This window comes from Bombus pascuorum, unplaced genomic scaffold (genome assembly GCF_905332965.1).
Source record: "Bombus pascuorum unplaced genomic scaffold, iyBomPasc1.1, whole genome shotgun sequence".
NCBI classification, from domain to species: domain Eukaryota; kingdom Metazoa; phylum Arthropoda; class Insecta; order Hymenoptera; family Apidae; genus Bombus; species Bombus pascuorum.
Genome location: NW_026869739.1, coordinates 142,939 through 166,476, shown reverse-complemented (window position 1 = coordinate 166,476; position 23,538 = coordinate 142,939). Strand labels below are relative to the sequence as shown.

At 41.9% G+C, this 23,538-nt stretch overlaps 1 pseudogene; it reads left to right on the top strand.

Moving 5' to 3' along the window:
• Positions 1-19,817: 19,817 nt before the first annotated feature.
• LOC132915729 (protein RRP5 homolog) lies at positions 19,818-22,371 on the top strand (annotated as a pseudogene).
• The last annotated feature ends 1,167 nt before the right edge of the window (positions 22,372-23,538 follow it).

The window sequence follows — 23,538 nt, the reverse complement described above, 5'->3', positions numbered from 1 at the left end:
CGGAAAAAAGCTACAAAGTAGTAATCAGAGGATTACACCCAAGGACAAACACAAGCAACATATGTGACGAACTAACCAAAATCGGACACCAGGTAAGGGTAATAAATAACATAACAAGATTTGATACCAAACAATCACTACCGCTGCTCCTAATAGAACTAGAACCGAACAAAAATAACAAGGAAATCTATGACATTAAACAAATCTTGAACACAATAATCACAGTTGAACCACCCAGACAAAAAATACATACCTCAATGCATGCGGTGCCAATAATATGGACACACAAAATACTACTGCAACAGAAACCCGGTGTGCGTCAAATGCGCAGAAAAGCACTTGACAACGTACTGCCCATACACGGGAAAAATAAACGAGGTAAAGTGCTACAACTGCAACTGAAACCACCCAGCCAGCTACAAAGGCTGCCCAGCCAGAAAAGTACTCCAACGTAAACTTTTTCCGCCGCTTAAAAGCAGGACATATAATAACTATCACACACAACAAGATAGCACAGAAGCACAACCACAATAATATCAACACCTCTGGCAATCGAAGCTACGTGCAAGTAACCAAGCAAATAACACCCGTAGACAACCAAAACCATAACAATAACACCAACGACGCTACAGAAAAAAAGACCTACTAAAGCAATCCATCAAAAGCACCGACATGTTAACAAAAACGATAAGCGAACTAAACGAAGCATTCAAACAGCAATCACTACAAATCACAGCTATGATACAACTGGTAACAAACATGCTAAGCAAAAACTAAAAATGGACATACTCAAAATAGTTGCCTGGAACTCTAACGGCCTACAACAAAGGGGCCTTGAAACCAAAGCATTCCTGTATCACAACAACATAGACATACTACTGGTATCAGAAACGCACTTCACAACAAAAAGCTACATGTAAGTACCACAATAGTTACAAAAGGCGAGGTTAGAAAGGAGGTAAGAGTGAGAACTTTGAGTGCACTCGTAGGTTACAAGCGAAATGATTGGCATAAATAATAATTGCTCTATTTCGAAAAATAATATCAATTACCAATTGGTTCAGTATTTGTATAATTATCTTGTTTTTATTTCAAGCAAGCTATTAAAAAAACTAACGCAAACGCAATACATCGATGACATTTACATTTAATTGGTTTACAATAGACATTTCTTACAGCCTATGCAATTGTGCAAGGGACATTAAGTTAGCCCAATTCTCGTTTATATATGCTATAAACAGAAGATAAGAGATAGATTTGTGGTAGATTTGGGCAACCAATACTGACCCATACACTGCCTCAGACACACAATTATAGGCTGACTACACTATAGTACTATCGACAGTTATTTGAGAATATCTCGGATACTAAGGCCGATCACCTGTTATATACGTAGGAAAAAATTATTCAGTATGTTGAACTTTACAGTATTTTAAATATAATATAATATAATATAATATAATATAATATAATATAAATATAATATTTATAACCCATTGAAATCAAAGAGAAAGTAGTTTTTCTATAAGTCCATTCATTATCATATGTTTATCTATGGTTCAGTACCTATGGATATTCCTATATACATATGTAAATAATAAATCTCTGAGATAGAAATACTCGTAGAGTTGCAAGCATTACAGATGTCCGACGTCCAATTAAAAACAGTTTCACGCATCTGAAGAAAAAATCAATAGATAACAACGTATTGCTCCATATCTACATAGTACAAGTATCCCCTCAAAGCAATACTAGTAACTTACTAAAAATTAACAGCCTGAATTACTTTAGGGTAAAATGGGGAACAATCAGAAAAAATTACATAACCCAATGCCACAAATGCCAACAATTATGTCATATCTCACAAAACTGTAACTTTAATTATCGATGCGTAAAATGCATCGAGCCAGACTGGCCAGACGAGTGCAAAATCAAAAAGAAGACGCGGTTGTCGCGTAAAAATTAAGATAAAACAAGAAACTTGTCAATTTCCGAACAGGAGATCGAGTTCTTTATTTGTACAGTATTATTTTCGGTTCGCGATGATACACTTTTGATACTTGGGCTAGTTGAGAATTATTTTTAGACTGACTGGATGACTTTGAAGGGAGTATTTATATTCTTTTATTCGTTGGAGTGGGAGAAGGCTTTGGTCGTACTTATCATATATTTCGGAGAACGGCTAGAGTGACCGATTGCCACCCAGGCGGCTGAGAACGGATGCTGACCGGACGGTCACACGTGTTAAGGCGCTCGGAAGTATGGTTTATCATATAGCTGTTCGAATTTCACCTGTGACACGGTAAACAAAGACAAAATGAAACCTGTGACCTATAAGCCTACCCAACATAAGTAAAGTATTCGAAATAGTCATAAACAACCCCCCAGCCTCCTCTTTTGCACAAAACAAACAACGAAATCCCAGAAAACCAAATCGGCTTCCGACAAAAACACTCCACAATTCACGCAATAAACAAACTTACGTCGGACATCTGCTGGGCGCTAAACGCAAAAAAAACGAGTACCCGTCTGCTTAATAGATCTCGAAAAAGCTTTCGACACAGTCTGGATCCCAGATCTCATTTAAAAATTGATCAAGAAAAATTTTTTCTAAATACCTAGTCAAAATAGTCTGGGACATGATTACAAGCAGAGCATTCGTAATGACCGAAGGTTCTCACACATCAAGCAAAGAATTCTGTATAAAAAACGGTCTACGACAAGGTACAGTAAATTCGTCACTACTTTTGAGTATCTACAATAGTGACTTACTAAATCTCTTCAATCTCAATATATCCACCCATAATCGCCACCCATACTTTTCGACTAATTAACGATTACTACCACACATGGAAACTAAAAATCAACGCAAGCAAATGCGAAATCATATTGCTTAGACCCATGTCAAGTGAAATCGGCCCAATAGAAAGAGAATACTGCAAGAAATTCCAACTAAGAGAAAAAGCAAACGAAGGGGCACTCATACCACACAAAAACTGCGTAAAATACATAGGAGTAAATAGAGACGACAAATTAAACTTCAAGCAACACATCGAAATTCAACACTCCAAGGCTAATGAAGCATTCTGGAAAACAGAAGGACTATTCTTCTCCAAACATCTCAACAGCAAAGTAAAAATACTATGCTACAAAGCACTAATTAGACCGATTATATCCTACGGCTGCCCAATCTGGTACAACATATCAGCCTCCCTAATGGAAAAAATTCGCATATTCGAAAGAAAATGCATCAGAACTTGCTTGAGTACTTACAGATCTACGACCTAGCCAACATTCACCGCATAGACTGTCACATCTTAGAATTAATAAGAAACCACTTTGCGCAAGCTCCAAAGATAAAAGAAAACAGCTTAATCTTCAGTTGCTTATTCCCAAACGACTCATATTACAAAAACACACTGACAACAGACTACATCCCCCCAGAAGCGTTCCTATACCTAGACGAAAAAAACTATCTCCAAAACCAAAATAATATCCCAATAATCTATCACATGAAAAGAAAAATAGGTATCAAAACTATACTCTATGAAAAAAACTTAAATGGACAGACCGTAGACACTAGTTGGAGATACAACATGGCCCTCCCTCTAAAAGACACTAAAGACAAGCACAAAAAAAACACAAAAAAATATTGGTGGATACCAAATCCATAATAAAATAAGAGAGAAAACCAATAAATCGACAGAATTCAATTCTGCCTTCGTGTAACTTAGGTTTAAACTTTGTAAATATCGTAAATTTTGTAAATATACCTATTTAACATCCCCCTCCCCTTCCCTCTCGTCCCTGCCCCCCTCAAAGTCCCACAGCACACAAAAAGTAGACTACCGAAGCGTCCTGTTTTGCGACCAAGCTTTCAGGACAAAAATAACGACCAAAAACAAGAACACACAAAAGTTCCACTCCCCAGTGGCTTAAATTCAAAAAAACTCAACACAAGAACGAAAACACAAAAAATTGTAAAAATCCACGACACACAAGAGAGTATGGCTACGTCGTACCATCGCGTATCGGTATTTTTGCCTAATCCATCTTATTAAAATTCATAGTTTATTGTGAATTACTCAATTGTATTAAAAAAAAATCTTGGTATAATGAACGTTATTAAAATAAAAAATAGCATTCGTTCTTGTCCGATCACGAAAAGTTAAGCAACGTAGGGCTCGGGTAGTACTTAGATAGGTGCTCGCTCGGGAACTCCGTGTGGTGTTAGCTTTTTTAGATTTTTTCCCAATTCTTCCTATTTTTCTTAATAATTTATGGTCATGTACGTCGTGCTCAAAATATACTTTTAGTATTACCGCGTATGTCAATGTCGTGGTTGGTCGCAGCTTTTTCTACACCTTTGGTTATACATCTAAGTGCGCTTGTTTGAAAGTCAATAGACTATTGCTGAATCTCATACTACTTATAGATTATTGTCTAGCACGTAAGTGTAATTTCGTGTACATTATACAACAGTACTGTGAGCTATAATTCATGAACTGCGCAACAGATTTAACGCAGAAATTATCTATGCATCTATTGCACTGATTCCTGCAGTAGTATTAACTTTCGACACTTTATAGTTACCGTTTGCACAAAATGGCTATTTATATGTCGGAGATGAAAGGACACCGGGCCTTCCCTCTGGAATACCTTGGAAAATCCCCGATACTATAATCTTTATAAGTTAACCCTATTATACTCGTCCGAGATTTACGACAATGAGCTTGGGCTCGAAGCGACAACTAGTCACCGAACGTAGCCGCGGTCGTTTTAACGTTTTTACCTAATAGAGGTATAGAGTAATTGTATTTATATAGAAGTATGAGTAATTGTAGCTCTCCTTAAAAAGAAATAGTTGTAGCGAGACTTAACAGTAAACATTCTAATGGTCTTTCCCCTGTGGCTCGCCACATACAGCCCCTATTCCTCGGGCAAGATGATTACCAGATGTCGATGCATCTCCACAGTATATGTTCAGCTAACATGAGGACCCGCTATAAATATTATGATTTAGTTAACTAAGGTCCATCAAACGGACAAACGGTCTTTATCCTAACAGTCCGTTAATCTATCACCTACTACGAGAAGATACGAGAAATCTGCTTTTCTCAGCTAGCAACTTTTTTTCAAGGGCGGTTAGAATCTTTCTTTAATCACCAACATAGAAATTTACCAATTAACAGCAACGTTCATTTCCCTCACTTTCTAAACGAAGGTTGTCCTCGACGAATCCGATGATCTCGTGCCCTGATACGCACCCCATCATAGTTTTCCTCTGCAGCATCACTGTAACGGAGAGGTACGTTCTCGTGCGATATTATCAGCGAGTATAACGTCTTTACGATCAGTGGGTACTTGACGTTTGTAACTCCTAGTCTGATTTAGACTATGGAAGAGAGTATATTTGTTATCCCGGGGATCGCAGATACGTTATCGAACCTAAGACTGTTGTCATTAGTGTCTAATCACCGCGGTTACTTGTCGATTCTGTAATTCTCACGCTTGTACTAATCAACATTACCTCGATTGTATAACAACGACGGCTAATTCCAGAGAATATTCATTACACGCCCCTAACTTTAATTATAATGTGAATCCGACATATATAAGGGAATTTTTTTCATGGAGTGATTTCAAAAGGTAGTTAATTGATGATATTTTCGAAGTGCTTGACTTTCGTTACCACAAGATGACGCATTCTGGTTTCGAATACACCTTCAGTTACGAGAGAAATAGCATGACTAATGGCATCCTTGAGTTGGTTAACTGTCATAAGATGTGTCTTATACTCAAATCTTTGAAATATTTCCAATAAAGCGGCCAGAATTTGCACCGGACAGTCAGAGTTCTCCGTGCTTGCTCCACGATTTCACATGTCTTAGCTCATTTTCACGCACCCAAATATTTTCTTAGTACTGCCTACCTTATGTAACTCGGTACTTCGATGATTTCTTAGGCTGCGCTAATATCCCAGTTTCTTCTCTTTTTTTTTTTTACACCATCTATAGCGTTAGTTCTGTTAGTTCGAACGTGGCTATAATGAGATCTATACTCGATGGCTGGTGAGACCCTTAAGCAGACTTGGAGATAATGTGTGGCATCAGCAGGAATGAGCCACTTTCTGCCAAGATTTCCACGAGGGTCTCACATTCGTTGCACGGCAAATTCCAGTCTCTATGATGGGCGTTGAGATCTTTCATGATTATGGTTTCTCCTCCATTCCTCACATTGTCCACCAGTTTGCGCCAGTGTTGTTTTTCTTGGGATCATGAGATACCAATATTCTGTCTTGAGTGAACCCAAAAAGAGAACAGTTTACCTCACGAAGTTTATGAGGTTGAAATTCTGAAGCTACGTCTCGTTTATCTTTTCTTGTGATTCTTACAGCTGAGACCTTTGCAATTTAACTCGTAAACAAGTTCGCTTAACGTGAAATTTATAAATATTTACATAGAACTGCCCGGTCAATAAGATTGTTTTCTTCCTGAAAGTACAAAGTGGCACGGTCGAATTACGACTAAATTCTTATGCAAGTTCTAATGAATACTTGTGCAAATTTTTACGAAAATTAGCGTGTATCTGTTACATAGATTTTCTTGTGAGATATTTCTAGGCGAGCCATCTGAAATTCGCACACGCGAGTTTTCTGAATAATTTCTATCGAATTCATTTTCTTTGAAGATTCTTCACCGGTACAACATTTTGGACCGGCATATTATTTATATTTGATAAAATCTTACCGTATAACATGGCTACAACGCTACCGTATAACATGGCTAAGCACAATGCCAAGTTAACTTTTATATTATCATTGTCTGAATTGTATGTCTTGGGAGAAAGATTATTTATTTTATTTATTTTAAAAAGATTGCAAATGTTAAAGTTTGATGTTGTGTGTTCTTATAGTAACAGTTATCGAGAAAATGCATTTTTAACATTTAATATACCAGTTTACACACTTAGACCAATTCTTCTGTGATTTGAAAGTAATATAATGATCGATATGATGCAAGAAAATTGAAACACGCATATTTAGGCCCACATCTAGTTCTTCTATGGATACTATTTCTTTATTTTCAATTTCCACATCTTGTGTTAATTGACGAATGTACAGACCTATAAAAACGTCTTCTTTTATTTTTGCTTCTCGTAAAAGTGAGTTTTTTAACTTTAAATATTTGAAGGTTGCATCGTTTTTATCTTTTCTTTTTTTTTGTGCGTACGCGAGGAGGGAAAAATGCATTAAGTATACTTAGTGACCTGTGTCACTGAGTTATGTGGGACTCGGCAACATAATAACGCCATATCCACTAAAAACCCTCCTCTATACCACTCCTCTGTCAATGCATTACGCATATCCAGTGACCACGTCACCGGGTTACTTGGGACTCGGCTGGTGGCAGTGCCATATCCACTAAAAATCCCTCCTCTTCCAAGCCTTCGTAGAGTGGAAGGTCTCCCCGGCACCGCTAAAATAAGCATTACTTCTGCGAGACCCCAATCGACGCATCAACTCCTTCTATGACATATAGCAATGCTTCCACAATCGCATCAATTATTGATCCTCGTAATCACATTCCTCATCCTATTGTCCTTGGAAAGAGTTACCCCTTGTTCTTTTCTCCAAATTTAATCACTACAGGTATACTACCCGGTCTACTCCCGCTATTATACCTCCTTATGACAGGACACGCCAAAGAATCTGTGACGTACCTGACGTTGACTCTATTGTATTTTACGCACGAAGTACATCTTGACTCATTTTTACAATCGTACATCTTATAATCCGACCAACCACATCTGCGGCAATTCTTCCTGCCTGGTTCTACAGCTGTGCATCTCGCAGGCGCATGTCTGATGTCATGGTGCGTATAGCATCTAATAATGTTTGACAGAACCCTGCCACTAGCAACGGTCCACCCTGTTTTAATCCTGATTGGGACATCACTCCGCGGCACGTTGTTGGTAGGCACCGTGACAATTGCGAACTGTGTCTCCCACAGTGCACTCCTCGAGGTTTTAATTTCCACCATCTGGGGATCTTGTATGTCAAGATCCCTACAGATATCACCGACCAACTTTGCCCTAGTGGAAAGAGGGTCGATGTTTTTGACCCCAATCGTGATTCTGTTTAGGAGCGAAATGATCTCTACTTCCTATCCAATCACAGGTTTCAATCTCTCGGCCACCTCACTAGCCGTCCCTTGCCCACTAATCTCGATCAAGACGTGGCCAACTCTGGTCTTGCGTACTCCCACCAACTCCTGAATCATCTCCTGCGCACCAACAATCTTCTTGTACGGCTGGAGCCAGCCGGCGCCATCAGGAACCTTGATCATGACTGCCTCCCCCCTCCTCGTCTGCTGTCTCACCTGGAGATGCCTCTTATTATTTCCAGTCATATCGCCTGTTGTAGCTCCATCAGATTCTCTCGTTGTTCCACTTTCAGTACCTCCTCTGGAGGTGAATCGGCGTCTTCATATCAGGTATAAAACCGGAATTTTCGTATAGATGTCCCTAGCTGATAATGTAGTTATCACTAAACTGCGTCATTGTTGCCAAAAGTCTTTGTTGACATCTCACAAACATTTTCGACTTACAACAATACAAGTTTCATACAACAGCATAGTTTGTAATAGCGTTAAACATGTCGAATTTTGTGCCTGCAAACTACGATTTGCTGACAGCATTGATTTTCTGTTACCATTTGAAGAAAACTGCTGTAGAATCGCATCGAATGCTTGTCGAAGCTCACGGTGAGCATGCTCTTGGTAAATCACAGTGCTTTGAGTAGTTTAAAAAATTCAGAAGTGGTAATTTTGACGTGAGGAACAAAGGACGTGGAAGACCACCGAAAAAGTTTCAAGACAGCGAATTGCAAGCATTGTTGGATGAGGATGACGCTCAAACGCAACAACAATTCGCTGATCGATTAAACGTGACAAGAGAAGCCGTCTCCATACGTTTGAACGCCATGAGAAAAGTCCAGAAGGTGGGAAAATGGGTTCCACATGAACCGAATGAAAGACAGCAGGAAAACCGAAAAACCACTTGCGAAATGCTGCTCGCCAGATACAGAAGAAAATCATTTCTTCACCGAATTGTGACTGGCGATGAAAAGTGGATATATTTTGAGAATCCTAAGCGTAAAAGATCATGGGTAGTTCCAGGCGAACCACCGACATCGACTACAAGACCAAATCGCTATGGACGGAAGACAATGCTCTGTGTTTGATGGGATCAGAAGGGTGTGATCTATTATGGGCTGTTAAAACCTGGCGAAGCCGTTAATACTGAGCGCTACCGACAACAAACGATCGATTTGAATCAAGCTTTGCGTGAACAACGACCAGAATATCAAAAAAGGCAACACAAAGTAATTTTGCGCCATGATAATGCACCATCGCATACAGCAAAACCGGTCAAGGAAACGATTGAAGCGTTTAGTTGGGAAATACTTTCGCACGCGGCTTGGCTTTCATCAGACTTGGTTCCGTCCGATTACTATTTATTTGCATCGATGGGACACGCACTTTCTGACCAGCACTTCACTTCACACGAAAATGTACGAAAATGGCTCGATGACTGGTTTGTCTCAAAAGAGAAACAGTTTTTTTGGCGTGGCATCCACCAATTGCCAGACAGGTGGGACAAATGTATAGCTAGTGATAGGCAATACTTCGAATAACATATTTTTAATTATTTTCATACAATAAACGTGTATTTTCTATATAAAAATTCCGGTTTCATATTTACATACCTGGTACCTCCGCATGAGAGCCAACGCTGTGACGAGGTTTCTTCCTGCTGACCTGGCTGTCCACGTTCGGGGAAATTTCTTTTCCTTTTCACTTCCCTTTTAATTTTCACATCCGTCTGCGCATCAGTCTGCGTCCCATCACTCTATTCCTTTCTCACCGCACTCTCTATTATCCCTTTAGTCTGCGTCCCAATATCGAAGCAGACCTTCGCTTCCCCCCTTTTCGCTCCTCGGCGAGACTTGTGTCGCTAAATGCACACACTTCACTCTCGTATTAACCTTGTCGGCATAAACCTATAACCAGCTCTCCAACAATTCCTCAAGTTCCTACCAATTCTCTTCATCGGTTTCCCATCCACCTTAACAAAGCGTCTGATTTCCCTAATATTCACCTTGAATTCGCTGGTCACAAACGAAAGTGGCACCGCCGCTCCCTTTCCCTGCAGCATCATTACCAACGCTCTGTCGTCTTTCAGCTTAGTAGAACATAAGACTTCCAAATCGTCTTCTTTATCCTCCCGCCAGGATTTCCACTTATATTGAACCCTCAATTTAAAAATCGCATCATCCCTTTCCTCTTCAGTGACCTCATGGTCGGCAAACAAAAATGGAACTAGCCTCCCGCCTTCAAATGATTCCACCGACATGTAGAGATTCATCTTGCTCTCTCGCCCCTCCCTTCTCTCATCCACCGGGCTCCTCTCCAAGTTCCACCCAGGTTTAAACGGGTTCTTCACCTTAGTTAGGGTCTTCTTGCCAGACGACGTAGTCAAGTCATCCTCCACCTCGGCTCTAACCGGCGAGACGCTCGCTTCTACGTTACTTTTGGTGTGGGACTTGCCACAAGCGCCTGACCTTGCACGACTTACTCTCCAACATTCACTATCGCTTGCCGAACATGACTGATCCGCGGTCACTTTACCCGAGCGAGAGGTGGCCCTGGGACTTCCTTCCTCCCCTCGTTTGTTCAGTCACTAGATGACCGTCGAGTCGAGCCTGGTACGACACTCGAAGCATCGACGAGGCCTGGGGGCTGCGAAACCCCCTGCGCCGTAATTTTCTTCTCTGTAATGTACTTATCCATATTTATATTTAAATGAAGCTCATAATCCCAGGACATAGCCAAATTAGTCGTACCGTTATGCCATATCCTTCCGAAGGAGTACCAATCATAAACCATAAACAGAGCTAAACGTCACAATAAATAAGCCATCGATCCATATAGTATCGCTATACAAACTAAATAACCATCCCTCACATACCCCAAAAATCATCAAATTACTTTATGAACAAATAGCAGTTATATACATGTGTGCAGAAATGTGTGGATATATTAATTTCTAGTTTCACATTCGTATGTCCTTCTGTCGTATATACCTCCTTTAATCTGAATAATTGCTCAAATTCTCGTTTGATTGTACGTTCGGCTCGTCAGGAACATTCGTAATTCCATTATATTATATTTACCTCAACCCATCAATTTTACATTAAACAAAATTAATTATTAAATTATACAACGTAATTAACCTAACATTAGGAACTTACTTCGAGCCGATTCTACCTTAGTAGCAGCTACGCGGTCCATAAGGTGGCGACGTCTAGCCAATATGGCGCGAACTAAATAACATGCGCGGCACTCCAAACCAATATATGCGCAATAGCTACGATATCTCGCACGACAGTACATGTCCCGTTCACAACATGGCGCCGACTCCGCGTCACTGTTATTGTCACGTAAATAAAAAGGAAATTTAAGAAAAACAAGAAACTTTATTTTTTTTTCTTTTCGATACACTTCCGAGCTCTAGGTGTAACTGTTCCAGGCTGACTGGGATGATTTTAGGGGGAGTATTTAAATTCTTTTAACGGGAGGAGGACACGTCAGCGAGAGGCATAAATTCTCGCTACGATTCGTGTAATCGACGCCGCGAAATAGTCGTTCCCGTGTTTCGATTAGGATAACAGGGGTAGTTCAATGAATTTAACACTGTGTTAACAGGTTAAGATAACATGTATTTTTAACAACAAGGTAAATGATTGTAAAGACGTCACAATTTGTTTCGTGATAAATAGAGTTAGTGATTCGACTCGACTTCTGACAATTCTCGATATTTGCAGTATGAATGTTTGTATGAGACTTTGTAAATGCGACTGTTCAGATAGAGTGTTCATTTGAGACTTTGTGAATGAGACTGTTCAGATAGAGTGTTCGATTGAGACTGATTTAGATGCGACCGTACAGATAGAGTTTTCGAATGCGACTGACGATCCTAGACCGATTCCTTGTCTTTCGGGGAGACAACCCCTACTACCCTATGATCACGTCACCCCTCGTGCCGACGATCACGTAGGCCGACTTCTTTGTGAAAATAAAGAACGGACCACAATCGACGTTTCTGGAACTCGCGGTCAGGCGGCAACCATACGCTCGTCGATACATTGTATGTTTCGCCGGGAAGATGAAACTATTGGTATACGACACCGGTGGACCGCAGGCGACGGTTAGAATCACGATCCATACTAAACCTCGCGGCGGAATGGCACCATACGTAACAGAACGAATATTTCCGTAGTAAACAATAAGGACGGGTCTTTGAGATTATTGAAGACGCGCCGCGATGAGGTGCGGACATCTGGTTGCCAGCCTGCCCGCGGTGTGGTCACTCGACGTAACACTTTTATTCGTGGGAGTGGGAAAAGGCTTCGATCGTATATTTCTGAGAACGGATAGAGTGACCGGATGTAATACTATGGTCACTCATGCTAAGGCGCTTGGAATTTCGCTATCTTATCGCTTTGTTTAGTCGGATTTTGTCTGTGACATTATCTTCGCTACTCGAACATAATTTTAACTAAAAAGCGCTATGCAATCAAACAAAACGCTAATGAATACCATAAAGCAGTTTCGAGGTGACGTTCATTACCTAACATCCGTAAATTCGTCCAACCAATCGCGCGGTGATATATAAATATATCTATACCTATCACGCGCTTCAGAAACTATCAAACTTCCACACGTGTTACAAAGCAAATGGAAGTGCATATCCACTGTCAGACCGATACCCCGCTCCACCAGACTCTGGAACATTAAATCCTGAGACCGGCGGCAGCGGTTCAGGTTCCACTGGAGGAACGGTTGCCGTCGCTTCTTCTTTCACTTATGTCGTGTAAGGCTCCGTTTCCATGGCCTCCTCCTGGCCGTTCTCCTCTACGCAGGGAGGGCGTAAGCCTATGGGGGCTGGCAAACCCACGTTTCCGCAGCCAGGGGGGACCGTCGGAACGAGCGTTCCGCTTACGTGAGTCCTCTATGTACTCCGCAGGGAAGATCGCCGGGAGTATGCGTGCGCTTAAGTGCGGCCATACTCTCTCTACGCGGTCTTGGGTAGTAGCGCAACCACGATCCTAATGCGAATGAAGGGACCGCCGGGATAATTCCCTGGGCACAAAAGTGTCACAGGTCCCCGCTTGCGTGAAATCCCTTCTTGGTCTGTTGAATGCCCTGTTAGCAGGTCGCCGGGCCAGCAGTGACGTGGCCGTACATCCACACAGTGGTCCCACCAGCGACATAAGCTGGTACCATGGGCAGGACGAGTAATAGCCCGGAGGGAGTAGCGACCCCTCTGCTTGTCCGAAAATTGGGTATAGACTCATGGTGGTGGTGGTTTAAAGCCGAGTTGCTGCCTAGGCGGCCGGTCCCCCGGATGCGAGGTATCCCCACTCGTACTCTGGAAACGGTTACGCCGGCGGGTGAGCAGCGTACCAACTGCTCCGGAACCGTCCTGGAAGATGGGAGGGCCTAAGGAAAGGTGGCCCCGTTTTACCTTAGACGAGCGAAAGGCCCTGCCAGGCCTAGCTAATAAAGGAAGCAAGTGCACTGGGTGCCTTGTGCGTCGGTCGGGCGTGAACCCGACCCCGATTGGTCCTAGGGGACCCGGGCCCTGTATGAGGTCTGCTCGAGGAAAGGGTACCCGTAAAAAAAAAGAGACTAGCTGGCCGTTCTCTTCGCGATCGGCACGATCAACTTTCTCCATTTCTTTTCTGGCCTCCGTGGTACCGGTTGGCGATGTCGTCTCCTTCCTCACCGCCATCGCCAGGAACAGTTCTTTCCTCTTCTACGGCCCTCTCCTTACGGGTTGGCGGTTTACACGCCAGTGACCACATTCGGGCAGTCCAAAGTCCGCGCACGCCGGACACTTAGGTACCCGCGCTAGGCAGTCTCTGGTACGACGCCCTTTCGTACTGCACCGGTAGCAACGGTCCGACCGGTCGACCGTTGACCTGACTCCAGGCACTTGAAGCACTGGAGGCAGCGCGTCGGGAGAGGGTAAACCCTCGCCGCTGACTATCCTATATGAAGCTTACTTCCTGAAGGGGCGTCTTCTCTTTCGCCGTTACTGCCGCTAATTTTCCTCTTCACTGCCAGCGTGCAATGTAGCCACACCGTGCCGAGGCCCCGAGGAGCGGTGCGTATAACACCCACGTTGCCCTTGTCACAGATGAAATTCTAGCAGGCATGGTCCGCGCGACATCCCTTATGGTCAGGCCGCCTAGGCCTACCCATCGTCAACAGTGACCCGTATTAGGCCCAAGGAACCCCCATAAACCGCATCTGTTAACTATTAAGCTGCGCCGGTCCCAAGAATCCGTTGGTTTATTGCACATCCTCGCTAATTGCGAAGAAAGCAGATGTGCTCTGCGCAACTGCTGGGTTTTCCCCAAGAACAAGGACACCCATGAGCCAAATCTGCAGAAGACTTTCTCCTCGTATTATGTTTATTAACACTGGTCATAACCAATGGGCATCGCGGATCGTTACCCTCACTATTCTACCCAAAAGAGTAAACAGCGAATCCGTGTCCTTCGTTCAGAAGGACACACCCTCACCGAGTTTTCCTCAGTAAGAGCAGTAGAGCAGACAGTCAGTCTAAAATAAAATTTCCTAACTAACAAAAATACTACTAAAGAAATTGTATCATCACGGTATTGTACAAATTGAGAAAAAAAATGAAGAACTCAATCTCCTATTCGGAAATTGACAAGTTTTCTTGTGTTATCTCAATTTTTTACGTGACACCCTCATCAGCGCGGCAGCCTCTCGCCTCGGCAACGTTGGGCACCACCTCCTCCACGGTAACCGAGTCTTTCAGCCCGGTCTCCCTCAACTCCACTGTGTTCCGCGGCATAGTCATCTTGTAAGGGAAGTCTCGCAGAACATCCGCCAGCCGTTTGGCCAGTCGCGATGCTTTATTACAAGCGTCCTGACCTGCAATTTCGAATATTAACACCCCGTGACCACCTTCCTCGGTCTAACCTCCGCAATGTCAAGGCCGAAGAGCATGATTTCTCTCCTGACCACCGACATAGCCTCCCTGTACGTAAAACCCGAGCCGTCTTTCACGGTAAGCGATACCGCGGCATACCGTGGCGGTCGGGGCCCGCCCGCTAACGTTTCGCCCTTTCTTTCTGTCAGCTTTCTTGGCTGCCGCCTCGCCGCCGCTACTCGCCCCCCCCCCGCGGATTCTTTCCCTGTGTGGAGGGGCGCTGGCAGCCGGGTGGCCACGTCGGCGAAAGTCCTTATCCTTAATTTTTTATTGTTGTTGCCGGTCTCCGTCCCCGGTGCCGAAACCCCCTCGATTCTCTCGACCTCCTCCATCTCCCTCGTAATCTCGGCCCCGAGATCGGCGGTCGTGTAGCCCACCCTTGTCCGCGATAGCTCCGCCACCGTCTCCAGTGGCTCAAGACCGGTGGTGGAGGGGGTGGCGGTCACCTCGGCGATCTCTGTGCCGGTGTCGGAGTCGGTGTTGTCCATGGATCCGGTAATCTTCCGGTATGATCGCTTGCTGACCGCATTCACAGCGGCCGAAGAGGAAGAACAGGACGACATTTCGTCGTCGGATCTTACCCACCTCGCGGTCACCGCGCCGCAACAGCAGCACATCCCATTAAGATCCCGGGCCGCTGATCGTTATATCCGGTTCCTCTGGCCCTTTTCCAACGCCCGCCCTGGTTGCACGTCCCCTTCACCAGACGCAGGGACACGTCCGGGAGCCTGGTGGTCCACCCACGGGCGGCTACGGTTGCACGATGATGACCCAGCGCGGCCCGCTTTACAACCCGCGGCTGCACCGGTACTGGGGTATCGCTCCCCTGCACCGTAAACGTTAATACCATTTTTGTTTGCCATATCCATGTTTAAATGTATGTGTACGCTTAGTCGTCGACAGAAGTTCCAGTCCACGAGAAGGCGCGGTGAGTGGTCTTGGCAGGTATGGGCACATTAACATCTTCGAAATTCTCCGCATCGGATCGGCAAATTGACGGGCGCCAAAGGCATCGACCAGCCATCACCCAGCTACAGGAAAATATCAGATACATCTGGGTTTCCCAGAGTGTGGTCCTATGCCCTGAGAAACCATAGCCGCTTCCCTCATTCAGTATTTCCCTACAATTTATGGAACTTTCGCCGAGCCGACTCTATCTCTGTCATCAGTCACGCAGCCCGTAAGATGGCGATGCCTGGACTATATGGCTCGAACTGTCTGTAACCATAATCTAACTCTAACCTAACCCCCCAGCACGCGATACCCCTATAAGCACCATGGATGGTGGTGTCAAACACGAAACATACCCTCCATCTGACAGAAATGTTTATCCAACCCCAACCTAAGCTCTTCACCAGCAGGTGCCCGAGATTCGCAGTTAAGTCCGAAAGTTCGGATATCCGACTTCGGAATTCTCCATTTCATAAGGTGAGCGTTAATATCCCCTGAGACGAGAACCTGACGGGAATGTCAGAGTCTCACGCAATCAACGTGGAGGGAACCTTCATAAGCACCCCGCGCTCTCCGATGGGAAGTCGCGGGTTAATGCCGAATTTATATTGGCTAAAGTCTTCACGATGACCTTCCGAAGCGCATCGGCAGGGCCCCTGGAATCGCGAAAGCATACTTGCGAGCCGCCCCCTCTCGGCCGCGTTCATAACAATCCGCTCTCTTCGATGGCGCGTTGTGCGATCATGTCATGTCGCGCCCCACCCTCGGTGTCGCCGCACAAGATTGCCTGATTAACACGACCACGACCATCATTCTCTTTCTCCCTTTGCACACTCGAGGGCGATAAATCCTCTGCTGCGACCGAGCAGGGCACCCAAGGTAAATATCTTCGGCACCGAAGCCCGGGTCATTGCGGCGTCCTTTTTGTGTAGGCGTTTGAAACTTATGTAGTCGACTCCATGGAGTCTCCAAAGCCACTTTTCTTTCTTGCTGTGGAGAGAGCCAAGACGGGAGCTAAAGTCCGTGTCTTTGAAAATGCCGTCTCCACCTCGTTGTGAGCCATCCCTATTCGTACAGCACAGGTGACTATGATACACTGACAACAAGGACATCCATTTTTCATGCTCCATCTGGAGGTACCTTACGGTGGCAGGATCCAAGACTTCGTTTTAAGATTGTCATCTATGAAATGAATGCATTATATTGCGAGTTTTTTCTTGCTTTTGAGGTGAATAGGTCGTCATAGGTACTAAAGAATCACTCGAATATATTTAATAATAGAAATTTATTATAATATATTCTCAGTGTACACGATGCGTAGAACTCGCCATTGTTATATTAGCGGTTCGCGGTTCGCGATTGCAAGTTCGACTTCTGGTCGATGCGTTTTGATGCGCTATATAAAATCGGGTGATGATTGCCTAAGATGCCGAGGAACTCAAATAAATTGCTATAAACTGCCAACTATTGCTTCGGACTGATATGTAACAACCAACTTTCCGTCACGATGATGCCGCGAAGGAAAACTGTGTCTTAAGATGCAAGATCATCGGATTCGTCGAGGAAAGCTTTGGTTCGGAAAGTGAGGGAAATAGACGTCGTTGTTAATTGGCTAATTTTGTGTTGGTGGTTGGAAAAGGGTACTAACTGCCCTTAAAAGAACGTTGCCAGCGGGAAGCATCGTATGTAAGAAAAGCAGATTTCCCGTATTTTCCCGTAGTAAGTGATAGATTTAGGGACTGCTAAGAGAATGACTGTTTGTCCCTTTGGAGAACCTTAGCTAAGATTTATAGTAGGTCCTTAGACTAGCTGAAAATATTCCGTGAGGATGTATCGGCATCTGACAATCATTTTATCCGAAGAATAGGGTCTTTGCGTAGCGTACCACGGGACAGAAACCGTTGATAAGTTTACTGTCGACTGTCGCTATACTTCTTCTCTTTAATTTCGATGAATGCATTACGAATTATCAATTCAACAGCTCGTAAAATGCTTCGATTTTGATTGTGCTACTGTTATCTTGTATGCTGAAATGAGCAGCTTTCACATGATTTTTCATGAACTATTGTAAATACAAGATGATGCTGTACTCTTCCGTTTAGAAGTTTTCCTCGATAGTCCCCTACAGTATATCAGTTCAATTTCAATTTGTAAAACAGTAAGAGAATGAATATCGACATATTTTCGCTCTCATATTTTAATTCTCGCACCATATCAATACGAAATCATGCAAATTTCTAATTTTAAGCCTTAGTAGAACTATTACGAATCATATTATTACGGTTTAGATTTATAAAGACAATTTGAATAAATAGATTAGATAAATATCGCCGATATATCCCATCATCGAACGAAAACCAGCCCGTTGCTATTTCATATGTTCGTTATAGTCTTTTACTAAAACTATAATTTTTCTCTACGCCGAAGTTTCTATAACATATTTTTCTTATTTTCACTCGTATATAATATTTATAACAATATTGTTGATACTACCATCCCACCCCCGAAAAAACTAGGACATCCTATATACTTATATAAAATGGAATGCTAAAATAGGATGATGCAAAGAACTGAAAATTGGAACAGTATCAATGAGGACCTATCCTTTCAAACGGTCTAGAACGAGTCAATGCCACTTCAGATAATGTAAACTATGTAAAATAAAGATGTCAGATAAATTCTTGATTCCACTCGTAAAATGCGACCACTGTTAAAGGTTGGACATGTTTTCCTTGTTCTCAGATTCATTTGCGTCATCTTAGCGACAAGATCTAATGTTAAATACCTATTCAAACCAAAACATTCGAGGAAGAGGGATGTGCGAACTTTCTTTATACCAGCGAGATATACTGGGTACATTACCTGTAAAGTATGCAATAATAGGTTAGCGTATAAGACAATTACCACTAATTTAAACAAGAAAATCATTTGGGTGCAGTTCATCCCTTCACTAGCATGATACAATAAATACATAAATACATAAAAAATAAAATAAAAAATGTGAAAATATAACGAAAATATTTTGGTTTGGATATATTATTTTATTATTTTACTTTATTTATGTTAAATTTGGATATCTTTTTGTGCATACTCTTTCGTGTATCTATTGATCGTAAAATATATTTTTCCATGTTTCCACTTCTTTCAGTAGCAGTTAGTACAGCTTGTAATTATAATGATCCAGATGATCCTGATGATACTGAAATCTCCCAACTTGGCCCAATTAACATTTAGCATGAGATACTGCAAATTCATCAATAGGGTCAACTCAACAGAGAATCACGTCATAACTACCAAGAATAATAACAGCAAGAAAACCGTAAGGACGAAAAATCATTTAGGCTTATTCATAAAATAGTGGAAAATTAATGAGAAGAGAGCAATATTTAAGGCCGAAGTTTTATCGTATAATTAGGAGTCATTAATTTGATAGAAAGAACAATTATAATTCCCAACAAAATTAGTGGAACAATTATTTTGCATAGTAGCTACTTTAGTACCATGTGAGAGCATACTTTTAACAGCAGGGTTAATTTTGAATGAAAAACCAAACCGATAGAAGAAACATAAAAATGATCCATGATACTATTTCTAAATAGTAACATCCGAATTCTTCATGGAGTTTATCGAAATTTACTGCTCAAAACGATTGGTAGACAATGTTACTTCGCAACCATCGCATCTTACATTCTTTATAATAGAGGAAAAACGTAAAAATTATTTATTTAAAAAAATTATTTTGATTAAAATGTCTCGCCCCCGGCGCCTCCGCGATAATGGAAGGACGCGTGGGAGCGTTGATGGCGGAGAACGAGGTGCTCCGACAGGAGTTGGCCAGACTGGCCTCGCACTCTACGGTGGAGAAGAGCGGCGAGTCAGCGCGTCCCGCCGCGATCAAGTGCAAGATGGAAGAGCTAGACAACTCGTTGACTAAATTGATGGAGGAACGCCTCCAAAACATCGATAGAAGGAGGGAAAAGGAGCTCGGCTCTGACGAAACTACGAGAAGCCCGGAGTTTCAAGCACTCCCGTGAGCAAGGGAGGACAAACGACTGCCATGGAATGGCAGACTGTAGAAAAAAGAAAGAAGAAAAAGACGCCGGCGGAGGAACAGCCGGTGAAGGTAATTCCTGAGTCAAGGGCGACGAGCCCGTGAAAATGCCCATAGCGAAGTTCAGAGAATGCGGGAAGAATGGTTGACAAACTGCCTCTCCCATGCACATCGCGAACATCGGCAGTGACAATCACGTTAAAAGATGGATCTGGCCAATTCTACGCGGAGATTTTGGCCACGGACAGAGCCAACTTGCCTCTAGCCGAGGTCGACATCAAGGAAGTAAGGATGCGCAAGGCCAGTATGTATGCTAGCTACTTCCAAAAATCATAGCTGTGATATTGTTCGGGGAATAAATAGTAAATTAAAGCCAGGCACTGTTTTTTTTATAATGATGCTAAAAAGGGGGTTGATCTATCCGATCAGATGTCATCCTATTATAGTTGTTTGCGCAGAACCATAAAATAGTATAAAAAAATTGTAATGGAATTAATATGTGGGACTTGCCTCGTAAATGCGTGGTATGTACATAGAAAATGGGGTACTAAAAGTATCAAAATTTTTAAATTTTGCGAAGAAATTATTTATCACCTTTTAAATATAGTGAATCCCCACAGAGAAGAAATGCAAAGTGAAAATGAAGTACTGCCCAAAATACGATCACATTTTCTGCAGTCGTACCAAGGGCCCGCGATCAAAACGAAACGGCGGTGTACAGAAAGTTGTAAATGCATTTCTAGAATAAAAGGTAAAGAGTATGCCGCGAAAAGAACCAAAAAAGTAAAGACATATTGTAATCGTTGCAAGAGCCAGCCGGCACTCTGCCTAACTTGTTTTAAAAAATTGCACGGAGAAAGGAAATAATTAAGTTTATAATATTGAATTTTTATGTTTTTACTATTGTATGTTTGCTTATAATATTGAGATAAAATAATAAAAACCTATCTTATACTCCCTATTTTGTGAAATACATGTGTGACCTACCGCCGCCCTTCGGGACAGACACGTCTGATCCACTGGTGGATCACACCGGCGTTAACACGTTAAGTATGATTTAAGTGAGAGGTGAATTTGTTCCGGAAAGTATTTTTTGATTGTGTGTAAGGGCTTTCATGGTTTACTTTGTCAAATGCTTTCTCGGTGTCCATGAAGAAGAGGACTGTACAGTATGGTTTCTTTTCTATTGCTAGTAAAATTCCGTTAAAGAGCCTGTGCATTTGCTTTATCGTGGAGTGGTAAGAAATGAAGCGCCGCCGAACGTCGAGAACAAGAAAGTCAAAAGGAACGTGAAATTCGTCAAAGAGAAGAAGCGCTCGCCAATAACCAGTTACCAAATTCTGTAGATCAGTTCGACAGATTAGTTTTAGCTAGTCCAGACAGTTCAATAGTATGGTTACAGTATATGACATATTTTGCAGACAATAGGAATCGAGAAAGCAGGAGCAGATGCGAGAAGAGCGGTGAAAACGATTAATTTTAGGGAAGACAATGAAAAATTAATCGTTTGGAATGCTTCGTTGAATTTAGACTCTAAATTTGGAATTTCTGAATCATTGAATGATATTTTTCAAGAGGCAGCGAGGTCTAACGATTCACTAAAAGTATACAGTCACATGTTGACTGTTCATGTCGAGGTTGGCAGGCGGATCGAACTAGAGAAAACAGTGAATACCATGATTGGAAAGTTTAAACATATTCCCGACATATGGTTTAATTGTGGAGAAGCATCGTTAAAAATGGGTTGGAAGGACAAATCGAGTCATACTATGCAGTAAGCATTGCAATCGTTGCCAGCACCTGAACGTATATACACAACAGAAATAAAATGTCATAAAGAATAAAATACTAATATAATATAAATCTTATAGATGTAAATCTAATGGCAAGGTTTGCGATTATGGAGAAGAAATTTGGGGATAAAGAGAGAGCACAAACTCTGTTTGAGCATATTCTAAGTTCTTATCTGAAACGGGTGGATATATGGTCTTGTTATATTGATTCCCTAGTTAAATCTAACGATATTGATATAGCAAGGTAATAATATTTTTCACCTATATTTTGTTTTTTTAATTTCATAGAGAATTTACCTTATAATAATTTGTATTTATAGGAAAGTTCTAGAGAGAGCAATGGTTCAGACATTAGCACCTAGAAAGATGAAGATCCTGTTCAAAAAGTTTATCAATTTTAAAGAACAGTATGGTACTCAGAAAGACGTGACTTGTGCTCAACAAATGGCAGTAGAATATGTAGAGAAGATTGTACAAAATGATTAAAAGTAATGAAACATTTTGACACTTACTTCATTACATTATGTGCGCAAAACCTTAATTACACAATACCTAAAGAAATCCAGTTATGTAAAGTTTTCTACTACATATGCAAAACACTATTAATATTGATAAATATAAAAATGAAAAAAGTAATAATAAATTGACATATTTATAATTTCCCTGATTTCGAGTGCGTCCTTTTTATTGATTATTCTGTAATGACAAGACCAGAAATTTATAAGGAAATAGTGGATGCATAACATTTTCCGTTTTATATTATTTTATTGAATTACCTATGATCCATTTTGTTCTATCAAAATAAAGATCAACATTCGACAGACCTAACTGTCTCGTTCTGCGACCAAGTCTTTAGGACAGAAAAAAGAGAAAAGACAATATCGTATAAAAGTATCGCTTTTGAGTGGCTTAAATTAAATTACAAACTGAAATGTTAAAAATGTAAATCCAACACAAATGTGGTATGGCTACGTCGTACCGTCGCGTAACGGTACTGTTGCCATAACCACTTTCAAACAGAAATTCATTGTTTATTGCGAATACACATTTGTAATTTATATTTTTCTTGGGAAATAAACGTAATATCTATATGTCGGGTTCTCATTATGATTAGGGTTAGGGGCGCGTAATGAATCTTCACTGGAATTAGCCATCGTTATTATACAATCGAGGTAATGTTTATTAGCACAAGTGTGGATATTATAGGATATTAAAATGTGCTTTCTTCCAAAGTCTAAGTTATACTCAACTTGCTTGTCTGCGATATAAGTATTAGTAAACTAACTCTTTGTTAAACGTAGAATATTCACCGATCGTAAAGACGCGATGTAGTTCGCTAATGAGACCTCACGAAAGAATGACTTTCCGTCACGACGACGCTGCAGAGGGAAACTACGATGGGGTGTGCCCAGGAAAACGAGACCATCGGATTCGTTGAGGAAAGCCTTCGTTCGGAAAGTGAGGGAAATGGACGTTGCTGTTAATTGGTTAATTTCTATGTTGGTGGTGAGAGAGCGATGCTAGCCACCCTTGAGAAAAAGTTGCTAGTGGGAAGAGTCGTACGTGAGGAAAGCAGATCTCCTATCTATCTATTAGATATTCTATCGTATCTGCCCGTAGTAGGCGATAGATTTAGGGACTGTTAGGATAAAG